The 13,354-nt window shown below is 36.9% G+C and overlaps 1 protein-coding gene across 4 annotated transcripts in view; it reads right to left on the bottom strand.

Annotated features, from left to right (window-relative positions):
• The window catches only part of LOC101972073 (cytochrome P450 3A9), a 373,151-nt gene that overhangs the window by 24,228 nt on the left and 335,569 nt on the right, over nt 1-13,354 (bottom strand). The gene's annotated exons all lie outside the window — the stretch shown is intronic.

Genomic DNA, 13,354 nt, shown 5'->3' on the forward strand with positions numbered 1-13,354 from the left:
TCTCTGTGGATGTTATCATTACAAAATCCTTGAATTCCACCCAGAAAGGTTATATCTAAATAACTGCTCATGCACTTTCCTCTGCTTACAATGCTCTCATGCCCCATAGAAGACTTTTTAAAAAATATTTTTTAGTTGTTGATGAAATTTTTATTTATTTATTTATTTATCTATCTATTTATTTATTTATATGCAGTGCTGAGAATCAAACCCAAGGCCTCACACATGCTAGGCAAGCCCTCTACCACTGAGTCACAGCCGCAGCCCAGAAGATTCTTAATCATCCTTCAAAACCCAGCTCAATCAAATCTTCATCTGCTAAAGGCTTTCAACATCATCTCTTCACATGGAGCCACTTTCTCCCCTGGACAACTTCTAGTATGCCTGGAACACATTTCTCTTCTTGTTGTTCTCTTAACTGACCTACAACATTGTTGGATTCCACCTTTGTTTAACTTTCCAGAATGTAAACTTTTCTGGATCAGGATCTCTGTACTATCCACTATTATGCCCCTAGTCCCTAGCAGAGCTCTTTACAAAGAGCTGGTATCTGGGACCTTTGGTCATTGAGTCAGGTGAGACTGCTGAGTCTCTGCAAGTTCTTTCCCTGTGTGTCTTTGCTGACCACTTCATCTTCCTTGTTTATTAATACAGAAAGATGATTTGTCTTGTTTGGGCCACAGCCACCTTCCCAGAACATTAGGCTACTTTCTGTGTAGGCAGTAAGAGATCCCTCCAGTAGCCAGTAAGTAGATTTTAGAGAAAAAATAGACTCTGTAAAATATGAAAATAATGCATGTCCATGATCAATGGGTATGAAAGGAAAAAGAGAACAGCATCCTGCATGGCCTGGTGAACCACAAATTTCTACCCACCCATCTCATGGCAGATATCACCACAGAGAGCACATTCAGCACCAGAACTCCAAAAAGATGATCCTAGATTTTTCATTAGACCAAGAGGTGTCTGGGCAGGTGGCTTCCTTCTTTTTGGTAAATGGGTGGTTGTGGGTGGAGAGCAGACCTTGGGAGCTGGTTTAGGAGAATTCTTGTAAGAATAATTGTCATTTGTGAGACTCTCAATAGATTCCTAATGTGAGTGATACCAGGTCTGAGTGTTTGAAAATTATATCAGCTCATTATCTCAACTCTGATTCAAATTCTTTGTCTGATTAGCCTGAGAAATGGAGGATTAGGTAACAAAGTCTCCAAGTTCTCAAACATAAAAGATTAATAAGACATTCAACTCTTGTGTGCTTCCTTCTCTTTTTCTTCTCACTCTGCACCAGCTGATACTCACCCTTCACCAACCTTTCCCACATCTCTGGCATGCATTCAAACAATGAGAGATTACAGTGTCATTTGATAACTATTGACAATTAACAGCCTTGAAACAGACTGAATTTGGAGGCGCCCAACTGAAATTGGGAATGACTTCCTCACACTGAGAGTAGAAGCGGGAGGACCTTGGGGCTTCCACCTCCCACCCTGACAGGCAACAAAGAAAATGGAAATGGGAATTTCCTTCCTTCTGGGACAACACAGACTAACTAAATCTGCATCTGTGCATTTCTTGCCTTTTTTTCCAGATTGCTTCCTCTTCAGATCAACCAAATATACACATGTCTATCACATGGCTTTTGTTTCTGTAAATTATAATTGTGTCTGTGGGATAGATAAGGAGAAGCAATCTAACCGCTTTCTCCTGAGTTGATGGAACTGCATCAAGTTCAATACTCATTTTACCATTTTTTGTCTATTTATTATGTGGGCAAGCATCTAAATCCAGCCAGCTAGGATCAAGGTAGCTCCCAGGGTTGGGCTGTCAGTAATAATCTTACCATAACCCAAAATATTTTTTATATTTTCTGTATATAAAACCTCTATGGAACTAATATAATTTCATTTCCTTCAAGTAATGTATTTGGCTCTTACGATGAAATATCTAGGGCTATTATGATTTTCTCCCTGTCTTTTTTAGCTCTGATCCTGGTTGGACTGGTTGAGATTTGTACCAACAAAGATGTGTTAGTCATTCCTTGAGCTGAAAAACGCATCCAGTGCTGGGGCCCAACCTATGCAAAGGTTCTTGTTCTGCAAAGGGCAATCAAAGAAGCCATGCTCTAGACAGGCAGGATGGCAAACATCTGTAGTTCCAGCTTTTCAAGAGGATGAGGCAGGAGGATTCCTTGAGTGCAGAAATTCAAGGAAGGCCAGGCAACACAGGGAAAAGTCATCACACACACACACACACACACACACACACACACACACAGAAAAACGAGAGAGGGAGAGAGAGAGAGGCATGTTCCTCATGAACTTAATTCCACTTAATTCCATAGAAGGTAATATCATCAAACACAAGGATATTTACATGCTAAATTTTTGCTGTTCATGTGAAGGAAAACATTATGTGCCAGAAGAATGCCCTCATGACTGTCCTTTGTTGAACTCTCCAGTGCCCTTTGTTGAACTCCCCAGCAGTGTTTGACATAGGTGACCTGTATTGTCAGGTTTTGGTTGATGTGACAAGAGAAATTAAACCAATATATGACCCAGCTATATCATTCTTCATATTTATCCATCAGAATTAATTAACATACTATAGCAACATATGCATATCCATATTTACGGTAGCATACTTCACAATTACTAAGTTATAGAACCAACCTAGGTGTCCATAAACTGGATAAATAAAATATGCTATATGTAATCAGTGGAGTTTTACTCAGCCATAAACACAAATAGAGTTATGCCATTTGCAAGAAAATTAACAGAAATAAAGCATGATTTAGTCAGTTTTTTCTTCTGTGACTAAAGGTCCCAGCTAGCAAAATTGTATGGGGAGGAAAAGTTTATCTAAGAGCTCATGGTTTCAGATGTCTTAGTTCATAGAAGACCAGTTCTATTCCTTGGGGTTCAAGGTGAGGCAGAACATAATGGTGGAAATTTGTGGCAGAGGGAACCAGCTCTCATGATGATCAGTAAGCAGAGAGAAAGAGACAGAATGAGATAGAGAGAGACACCTGTATTTACTTGCCAGATACAAATATATACCCCCAATGAATCACTTCCTCCAGCCCCACTCCACTTACCTACAGTCCCCACTCAATTATTCTAATCACGAACTAATTCACTGATTAGGTTAAGACTATGCTATATAACCCAAACATTTCTCCTCCATACCTTCTTGCATTGTCTCACACCTCAACCTTTGGGGAACACTACACACCCAAACCGAAACAGAGAACATTATACTAAGTAAGATAAGCCAGATTCAGAAATTCAAAGATTATATGTTTTTTATAATATGTGGAAACTTGAGAGAAAAAAGGAAAGAAATGGAACTCAGGTAAAAAGAAGACGGACCAGTAGAGAAATGGAATTTGTGGATGGAAAAGGGGGAGCAAAGGGAGGGATATGAGAATGAAATCGACAATGTATGCTATGTACATATATGAATATAACACAATAAAATCACTCATCTAATTATAATGCACAAAAAAATTTAAAAACCATAAGAGAAAAAATAACTGTGAAATATTAAATAAAGAAGAAAAGATATATTTGGTCTCATCGTTTAAGAGATTTCAGTCCATAGTCACTTGGATCCATTGATTCTGGGCTGTGGTGAGGCAAATTGCCATGGCAGAAGTGCACCATGGAGCAAAGTTGCTCCCCTCGTGGTGACTGGGAAGCATAAGGAGGGCAAGGTAGAGGCCAGAGATTTGATTAGCTCTTCCAGGATCTGCACCTGGTGACCTAACTCCAACTAGGCCCTAGGCCCTGTCCTCTCTACCACCTTCTGATAATGCCATACAAATGTGAATCCATCTATTGATCATTCACAGATGAGATTAGGGAAGCTCATGATCAAATCACCTTCCCAAAATCTCCACCTCTGCACATGGATGCATTGGGAACCAAGCTGTTAACCCTTGAGCCTTTGGGAACATTCCAGTGCCAAACCATATCATGATATTTCCTTTATCCCTTAACTCCCTCCTACTTTGTAAGTTATGAAAGCAGAATCCACAGGACTTGCGAGGTTGGTTGTGTGAGAACTTGAGTATTCTTAGCTCTAATTCCTCATCTGACTGTAGAAGGGGGTCAGTAAATGCCCTTCAAATCACAGGACCCCAAAGATCACCTGCCTCTCTCTACCTCTATGATTCTCTTGTATTTTCAAAAACATGCCACCTCCACATTATCCTCTTTATCTTGCATATCACTGAGAGTCCTCCAGACCCTCAAGTCCAGCCAGCAACCAAGAACTCCTGAGGGCAGGATTAAGCACAAAGACAGAAGAATAGACTGGGCTTTGAAGAAGACATCTGCCAAGGACGTCCTAGCTTTAAAATTCTAAAGTGGTTTCTCAACTAGGGGTACAGAGTAAAGGGAATCATACACATGCACATATTTTCCCAGAAACACAAATGCATTAACACACACACACACACACACACACACACACACACACACACACACACACCATTTTTTTTAATAGCAGTGATTGAGTCTAAGGTTGCTTAAACATCCAGTCACATCCCCAGCACATTTTATTTTTTTTTTATTTTGAGGCAAGCTCTCACAAGGCTTACAGCCTTCAAACACATGATCCTCCTACCTTATCCTCCAGAACCCCTGGGATTACAGATGTGCATCATTGTGCCCAACACACACACAGAATGTACCTCAAGCAACAATAGTGTTACTGAAACCTCAGTCTTGACCCTGATGTCAATTCAATAAAAGGGATGGTTTTGAGAAAAGAAGAAAGTTTTATTGTTCTACTGGGGAAAAAGAAGAACAGGGAACTCCTGTCCCAGAGGCTGTGATTCTGCCCATCAGGGAGAACAAAGGGTTTGGTTGTTTTTTGTTTGTTTACTTTTTTTTGTAGTGGTAGATGGACAGAATGCCTCTATTTTATGTTTATTTTTATGTGGTGCTAAGAACTGAAAGCAGTGCCTCATATATGTTAGGCAAGTGCTCTAACTCAACCAATAACACAGGGTTTTTAAAGACATAATCCATTCCAGGTGTTCCCTGTGAGAGTTTGGATTCACCTGTTAATTTGGGAGATAGCCATTCTTATGGCACAAGTCCTGAAATCTGAATTACTTTGTTCCTGTGGTGGGTGTATGCTCAAAGACAGATGGATTACTCAGCCTAGGATGGGAAAAAGATAATCTTGTTCCTCACCCCCAGGTTATGAAGACAGAGAGGTAGAAGAGGAAAATAAAATCCTGTTGATTTTAAAATAAGCCTCAGTAGGAAAGCAGCCAAAGACTGTATTCAAAGCATGAAGTGGATGACTGATACAATAGGTGAATTTTTTGTCTAAAAATTTTAACTTTTTTTCTATTTCCTGAAACAACTTGAAGAGTATTAGTATTAGTTCTTCTTTAAAGGTTTTGTAGAACTGTGTATCCATCTGGTCCTGGGCTTTTCTTGGTTGGTAAACTTCTGATGGCGTCTTCTATCTCATCACTTGATATTGGTCTGTTTAAATTGTGTATATCTTCCTGATTCAATTGGGCAAATCGTATTACTTAAGAAATTTATAGGGGCTGGGGTTGTAGCTCACTGGTAGACTGCTTGCCTAGCATACCTAAAGCACAGGGTTCGATTCTCTGCACCACATACAAATAAATAAATAGATCCATTGACAACTAAAAACAATTTTAAAAAGAGAAATTTATCAATGCCTTCAATGTCTTCGATTTTAATGGAGTATAAGTTTTCAAAATAATTTCTAATTATCCTCTGTATTTCTTTAGTATCTGTTGTGATATTTCCTTTTTCATCATGAATGCTGGTAATTTGAGTTTTCTATTTCTCTTCATTAGCAAAACTAAGGGCCTGTCAATTTTGTTTATTTTTTCAAAGAAACAAATTTTTGTTTTGTCAATTTTTTCAATCATTTCTTTCATTTTGATTTTATTGATTTCAGCTCTAATTTTAATTATTTCTTGCCTTCTACTGCTATTGCTGCTGATTTGTTCCTGTTTTTCTAGGTAATTGAGATGTAATGTGAAGTCATTTATTTGTAAGCTTTTTTTTTTCTTTTAAGGAATGAACTCTATGCAATGAACCTTACTCTTAGTACTGCTTTCATAGTGTCCTGGATTTTGAAATGTTTTGTCTATGTTCTCATTTACCTCTTAGAATTTTTTTTAATCTACTCCTTGTTGTCTTCTGCAACCCATTGTTTATTTCGTAGCATATTGTTTAGTCCCAAGGTGATGGAAAAAATATTTATTTTTTATTTTGTTGTTGATTTCCAATTACATTTCATTATGATCTGATAAGATGCATGATTGTATCTCTACTTTTTTGTATTTGCTAATAGTTGCTTTGTGGTATATTATATGGTCTATTTTGGAGAAGGATGCATGTGTTGCTGAGAAGAAAGTGTATCTGTTTGATGCAGGTTGAAATATTCTATATATGTCAATTAAGTCTAAGTTATTGATTGTATTATTGAGTTCTAGAGTTTCCTTATTCAATTTTTGTTTGGAAGATATATCCAGTGCTGAGAGAGGTGTGATAAAGTCACCCAAAATTATTGTGTTGTGTTCAATTTGAACTTGAGAAGAGTTTGTTTGATGAACATAGCTGCACCATTGTTTGGGGGCATATATATTTGTGATTGTTATGTCTTGTTTGTGTATGGTTCCCTTCAGCAGAAGGTAATGTCCATCTTTATCCCTTTTGATTAACTTTGGCTTGAAGTCTACTTGATTTAACATGAGAATGGACACCCCTGCTTGCTTCTGCAGCCCATGTGAGTGGTATAATTTTCCCCAACCTTTCATCTTCAGTCTGTGTATGTCTTTTTCTATCAGATGAGTTTCCTGTAGGTAGCATATTGGTCTTTTTTCAATACAGTGTGCTAGCCTATGTCTTTTGATTGGTGAGTTCAAGCCATTAAAATTCAGGGTTATTATTAAGACATGGTATTCCCAGACATGTTTCTTTATTTTGGTTGTTTAACTTGACTTGATTTTCTTCTTTGATTAGTTTTTCCTTTAGGGTACTACCTCCCTCTGCTGATTTTCATTGTTGTTTTTCTTTTTCTCTTCATGGAATATTTTGACAAGTATATTTTGTAGAGCCAATTTTCTAGCTAATTTTTTTTTAACTCTTGTTTATCATGGAAGGTTTTTATTTCATCTTCAAATCTAAACTTTAATTTTGCTGGATACAAGATTCTTGATTGGCACCCATTTTTTCAGAACTTGATATATGTTGTTCCAAGATCTTCTCTCTGTATTTGTGGCATTGGGGTCTCAGGTAGCCTAGAACTACAGCCAATATCTCTCTGGGCCCTCCAAATTTTAAGGCACTATTCTAAATCCCAAATAAAACTCTGTGTCTTTTTGAAGTAAAGACAAAGGATTTATTCTGGCCAGGGCCAAGGGAGCACAAAGCTGCCAGTTCTGCCGTCCAAGATATTAAGTGCTGGTCGGGGGCAGGTTAATAATATACAAAAAAAGCACAAAGTAGGGAGGCAGGAGAGGCAAATACAATCATAAGTACATTCATTTTATAAAGTGGAAAGCACAAGGTTCTCAGAATTGGCACCTTTTTGTGCATATTTAGAAAGCAACCTTGCATTATTTCTACAGTTAAGGACATTGTTGTAAGGCAGCAAGTTGGTATGGGTGGCAATTTCAGATTCTATGTGAATGGGCTCATGCAGAAATGGGGGCCAATTCTGCTCAGGGTGAATTGTCTGAGCAAAATTGGGTCAGACTGACAGAATTTTAAAATCATCCCATAAGAAAGTCATTTATAGTTTTTTTTATTAATATACTGTGGAAACATGTGATGCTGCAATGCACAGTGCCATACCCATGCATGCACATTCCATGTTTAATGAGATTCATTCCACTCTTCTTCCCTTTTTATGTCCCTTCTTCTTCCTCCACAACCCCTCCATCTACTCTACTGAACTTTCCTCTATTTTTTATTAGTTGTTCAAAACATTACAAAGCTCTTGACATATTGTATTTCATACATTTTTTAAATTTTTATTGGTTGTTCAAAACCTTACAAAGCTCTTGACATATCATATTTCAAACATTAGTTTCAAGTGAGTTATGAGCTCTTATTTTTACCCCACATACAGATTGCAGAATCACATCGGTTACACATCCACATTTTTACATAATGCCATACTAGTAACTGTTGTATTCTGCTACCTTTCCTATCCTCTACTATCCCCCTCCCCCCTCCCATCTTCTCATTCTATCCCATATACTGTAATTCATTTCTCTCCTTGTTTATTTTCCATTTCCCCTCAAACCTCTTATATGTAGTTTTGTATAACAATGAGGGTCTCTTTCCATTTCCATGCAATTCCTCTTTTCTCTCCCTTTTCCTCCCACCTTGTTCTCTGTTTAATGTTAATATTTTCTTCCTCCTCTTCATCCCAGGTCTGTTCTTAGTTGCTCTCATTATGTCAAAGAAGACATTTGGTATTTGTTTTTTAGGGATTGGCCAGCTTCACTAAGCATCCATTTCCCTGCGAATTCCATGATTTTGTCATTTTTTAGTGCTGCGTAATAATCCATGGTGTATAGAAGCCACATTTTTTTAATCCATTCATTCATTGAAGGGCTTCTGGGTTGGTTCCACAGTCTAGCTATTGTGAATTGTGCTGCTGTGAACATCGATGTGGCAGTATCCCTGTAGTACGCTCTTTTAAGGTCTTCAGGGAATAGTCTGAGAAGGGCAATAGCTGGGTCAAATGGTGGTTCCATTCCCAGATTTCCCAGGAATCTCCATACTGCTTTCCAAATTGGCCACACCAATTTGCAGTCCCACCAGCAATGTACAAGACTACCCTTTTCCCCACATCCTCTCCAGCACTTGTTGTTGTTTGACTTCATGATGGCTGCCAATCTTACTGGTGTGAGATGGTATCTTAGGGTGGTTTTGATTTGCATTTCTCTGACTGCTAGCGATGGTGAGCATTTTTTCATGTACTTATTGATTGATTGTATGTCCTCCTCTGAGAAGTGTCTGTTCAGGTCCTTGGCCCATTTATTGATTGGGTTATTTGTTGTCTTATTGTCTAATTTTTTGAGTTCTTTGTATACTCTGGATATTAAAGCTCTATCTGAAGTGTGCTGAGTAAAAATTTGTTCCCATGTTGTAGGCTCCCTATTTACCTCTCTTATTGTTTCTCTTGCTGTGAAAAAACTTTTTAGTTTAAGTAAGTCTCATTTGTTGATTCTTGCTATTAACTCTTGTTCTATGGGTGTTCTATTAAGGAATTTGGAGCCCAACCCTACAATATGTAGATCAGAGCCAACTTTTTCTCCTATCATATGCAGAGTCTCTGATTTGATATCAAGCTCCTTGATCCATTTTGAGTTAACTTTTGTGCATGGTGAGAGGAGGGGATTCAGTTTCATTTTGTTGCATATGGATTTCCAGTTTTCCTAACACCATTTGTTGAAGATGCTGTCCTTCCTCCATTTCATGCTTTTAGCCCCTTGATCAAATATAAAATAGTTGTAATTTGTGGATTAGTGTCTGTGTTCTCTATTCTGTACGATTAGTCCACCTGCCTGTTTCGGTACCAGTACCATGCTATTTTTGTTACTATTGCTCTGTAATATAGTTTGAAATCTGGTATTTTTATACCACCTTATTCACACTTCCTGCTTAGCATTGCTTTTGCTATTCTGGGTCTTTTATTTTCCATATGAATTTCATGATTGATTTATCTATTTAGCAATGCCATTGGGATTTTTATTGCCATTGTATTAAACCTATAGATAACTTTTGGTAATATCACTATTTTGATGATGTTACTTCTGCCTATCCACGAACAGGGTATATTTTTCCATCTTCTAATATCTTCTTCTACTTCTCTCTTTAGGGTTCTGTAGTTTTCATTGTATAAATCTTTCACTTCCTTTGTAAGGTTGATTCCCAAGTATTTTTTTTTTTTTGAGGATATTGTGAATGGAGTGTTATTCCTCATTTCCGTTTCAGAAGTTTTGTCGCTGATATACAGAAATGCCTTTGATTTATGCGTGTTGATTTTATATCCTACCACTTTGCTGAATTCATTTATTATTTCTAGTAGTTTTTTTGTAGACCTTTTTGGGTCTTCTAGGTATAGAATCATGTCATCTGCAAATAGTGAAAATTTAAGTTCTTCTTTTCTAATTTTTATGCCTTTAATTTCTTTCTTTTGTCTAATTGCTTTATCCAGTGTTTCAAAAACTATATTGAATAGAAGTGGTGATAGAAGGCATCCCTGTCTTGTTACAGATTTTAGAGGGAATGCCTTCAATTTTTCTCTATTCAGAATGATGCTAGCCTGAGGCTTAGCATAGATAGCTTTTACAATGTAAAAGTAAGTTCCTGTTATCCCTAGTTTTTCTAACGTTTTGAACATAAAGGAATGCTGTACTTTGTCGAATGCTTTTTCTGTGTCTATTGAGATGATCATATGGTTCTTATCTTTAAGTCTATTGATATGGTGAATAACATTTATTGATTTCCGTTTATTGAGGCATCCTTTCATCCCAGGGATGAATCCTACTTGATCATGGTGCACATTTCTTTTGATGTGCCTTTGTATCTACTTTGCCAGAATTTTATTGAGGATTTTTGCATCTAAGTTCATCAGAGATATTGGTCTGTAGTTTTCTTTCTTTGAGGTGTCTGTGTCTTGTTTCGGAATCAGTGTGATGTTGGCCTCATAGAATAAATTTGGAAGAGCTCCTTCTTTTTCTATTTCCTGGAATAACTTGAAAAGTATTGGTATTAATTATTCTTTAAAGGTTTTGTAAAACTCGGCTGTATATCCATCCGGTCCTGGGCTTTTCTTGGTTGGTAGTCTTTTGATTGCTTCTTCAATTTCATCCATTGATATTGGTCTGTTCAAATTGTTTGTATCCTTCTGACTCAGTCTGGGCAAATCATATGTGTTAAGAAATTTATCGATGTCTTCACTATCTTCTATTTTATTGGAATATAGGTTTTCAAAATAATTTCTAATTGTCTTCTGTATTTCTGTAGCATCTGTTGTGATATTGCCTTTTTCATCTCTTTTGTTAGTAATTTGAGTTCTCTCTCTTCTTCTCTTCATTAGCATGGCTAAGGGTCTGTCAATCTTGTTTATTTTTTCAAAGAACCAACTTTTAGTTAAGTTAATTTTTTCAATAATTTCTTTGTTTCAATTTTGTTGATTTCCACTCTGATTTTAATTATTTCTTGCCTTCTGCTGAATTTGATGTTGTTTTGCTCTTCCTTTTCTAGGGCTTTGAGATGAAGTGTGAGCTCATTTATTTGTTGGTTTTTTCTTTTTTTGAGGAATGACCTTCAGGCGATGAATTTCCCTCTTACAACTGCTTTCACTGTGTTTCATAGATTCCAATAGGTTGTGTCTGTATTTCAATTTATCTCTAAGAATTCTTTGATTTTTTTCTTTATGTCTTCTGTAACCCTTTGATCATTCAGTAACATTTATTTTCTATGTGATGTAGGATTTTTCCTTCCATTACAAAGCTCTTGACATATTATATTTTATACATTTGATTCAAGCAGATTATGAACTCCCATTTTTTTTTTGAAATTATCTCTCACTTTTTTTGTTCCCTCTCTCTTTTTCTTCTTGTATTTTTTTTTAATCTCCACCTTACTTGCCTTATTTTGGATTACCTTCCCCCTAGGAGAGAGAACCGTTGAACTTTAATGTTTTGGGACTGGATTATTTCACTTAACATGACTTATCTTTATTATACCCTTCAGCTTTGATAACTTATAACAGAAAGGAGCAAAGACATACTAAGAAAAATAACTATTTTATAGAATATTTTTAGTGTTGTTCATATATTTATTTTTAATTGTTGCTTATATACTTACTTTTTGAGGTTTTTGTGATTACCTGAGGTTGTTGTTTAATATTGAACCTCAATTTTGCTAGTGAGATAGTGTTGTAAGAAGCTATTTGATACATGTAATCCTTGCAGACTTTGCTGAAATTGTGACATCTTCCAGCTAGCTGCCAGTCTCAATCACCTCACTTACTTTTCGAAAATTCTGGATATTTTCATATGGTTTCATGTTAATGTTTAGCAAATAAATACTATCTATTTCATTATAGTAGTAACAGAAGGCTATGCAGCCCTTCTCTCTTTCTGGTAAAGTATCTGAAACTTTCTGACTTTGTTGTTGGTAAAATAATTCATCACCATTAGGTTTTATTGATTAAATCCCTAGAAAATTTAATGGCTGTGAACCATTTATAATTCTGCAGGGTTACAGGCCCTTCTATGTGGCAAATCAGATTTGAGTTACAACTGTTTTTCATGACAAGTGGAATTTGCACCCAAACTAGTATCTTGTAAGGTGACCAGTTAATCAGTCTGATGATTTCAATAACTGTCAATAACTAGGAAATATGTAACCTACTACTTTGATGGAGACAAACGAAAAGAACCTGGGCTTATTAAAAGGCCAGGGCCCACTGATTTGTCAACATAGACAGACTGCTCCCATTTTATTTCCCCTCCTGGCTGGTATGGGAATAGCTGGATCAGTATACTGCTTTGGGAACTGCAGCTATTATCACAGGCTCTAAAAATTTTAAGTCCCTCACCCATCAAATAGATATAGATTTAGGAGAACTAAAAATGTCAGTCTCCAAACTAGAATTTTCACTAGAATCTCTGACAGAAATAGTGTTACAAATAGATGGGGTCTAGATCATCTCTTTCTAAAACAAGTAGGATTTTGTTTGGCCCTAGGAAAAATTTGTTGTTTTTATGCAAACCATTCTGGGAAAACAAAAAACAGTTTGGTGCTAGTGAGAAAGAAACACAAAACATAAGAAGCTTCAGGCAATTAGTTCCAAAACAATTTCTCATGGTCTCCTTGGCTGACTACAATCATCTCAGCCATAGTTGGGCCCCTGGTCCTTCTCCTGATTGGAACAACTATCAGGCTCTGCGTATCACGCAAGAGTGTAGGTGAGGTCCGACCTATGGGCTTGTGATCCTAGTATGGTCCCTTAGACACAGAAGGATGAAAAAGAAACTGAAGCCTAAGGATGTGCAAGATTGACAACAAACCTACTAAAACCAGTGGGAATGTGATAGTAAAAGCAAATGTGACTCCATTTTGTTTTGTGACTCAATTCTGTAAAACAATCATGCCAAGTAGAATGGTCATGACTGGGTCAAGATGTTCTTTTCCTTTTGATATTGAAACCTTTAAGAACATGGAACTACGTAGTGGGGCATTGTTTCTGTAACTAGGGTAATGGAGCTCTGTTCTGTAACTGGGGTGACTGGACTCACTGTTATTGGTTAGGCTTCTCGTCACTT

Source organism: Ictidomys tridecemlineatus, chromosome 10 (assembly GCF_052094955.1).
Source record: "Ictidomys tridecemlineatus isolate mIctTri1 chromosome 10, mIctTri1.hap1, whole genome shotgun sequence".
In the NCBI taxonomy this organism is placed as follows: domain Eukaryota; kingdom Metazoa; phylum Chordata; class Mammalia; order Rodentia; family Sciuridae; genus Ictidomys; species Ictidomys tridecemlineatus.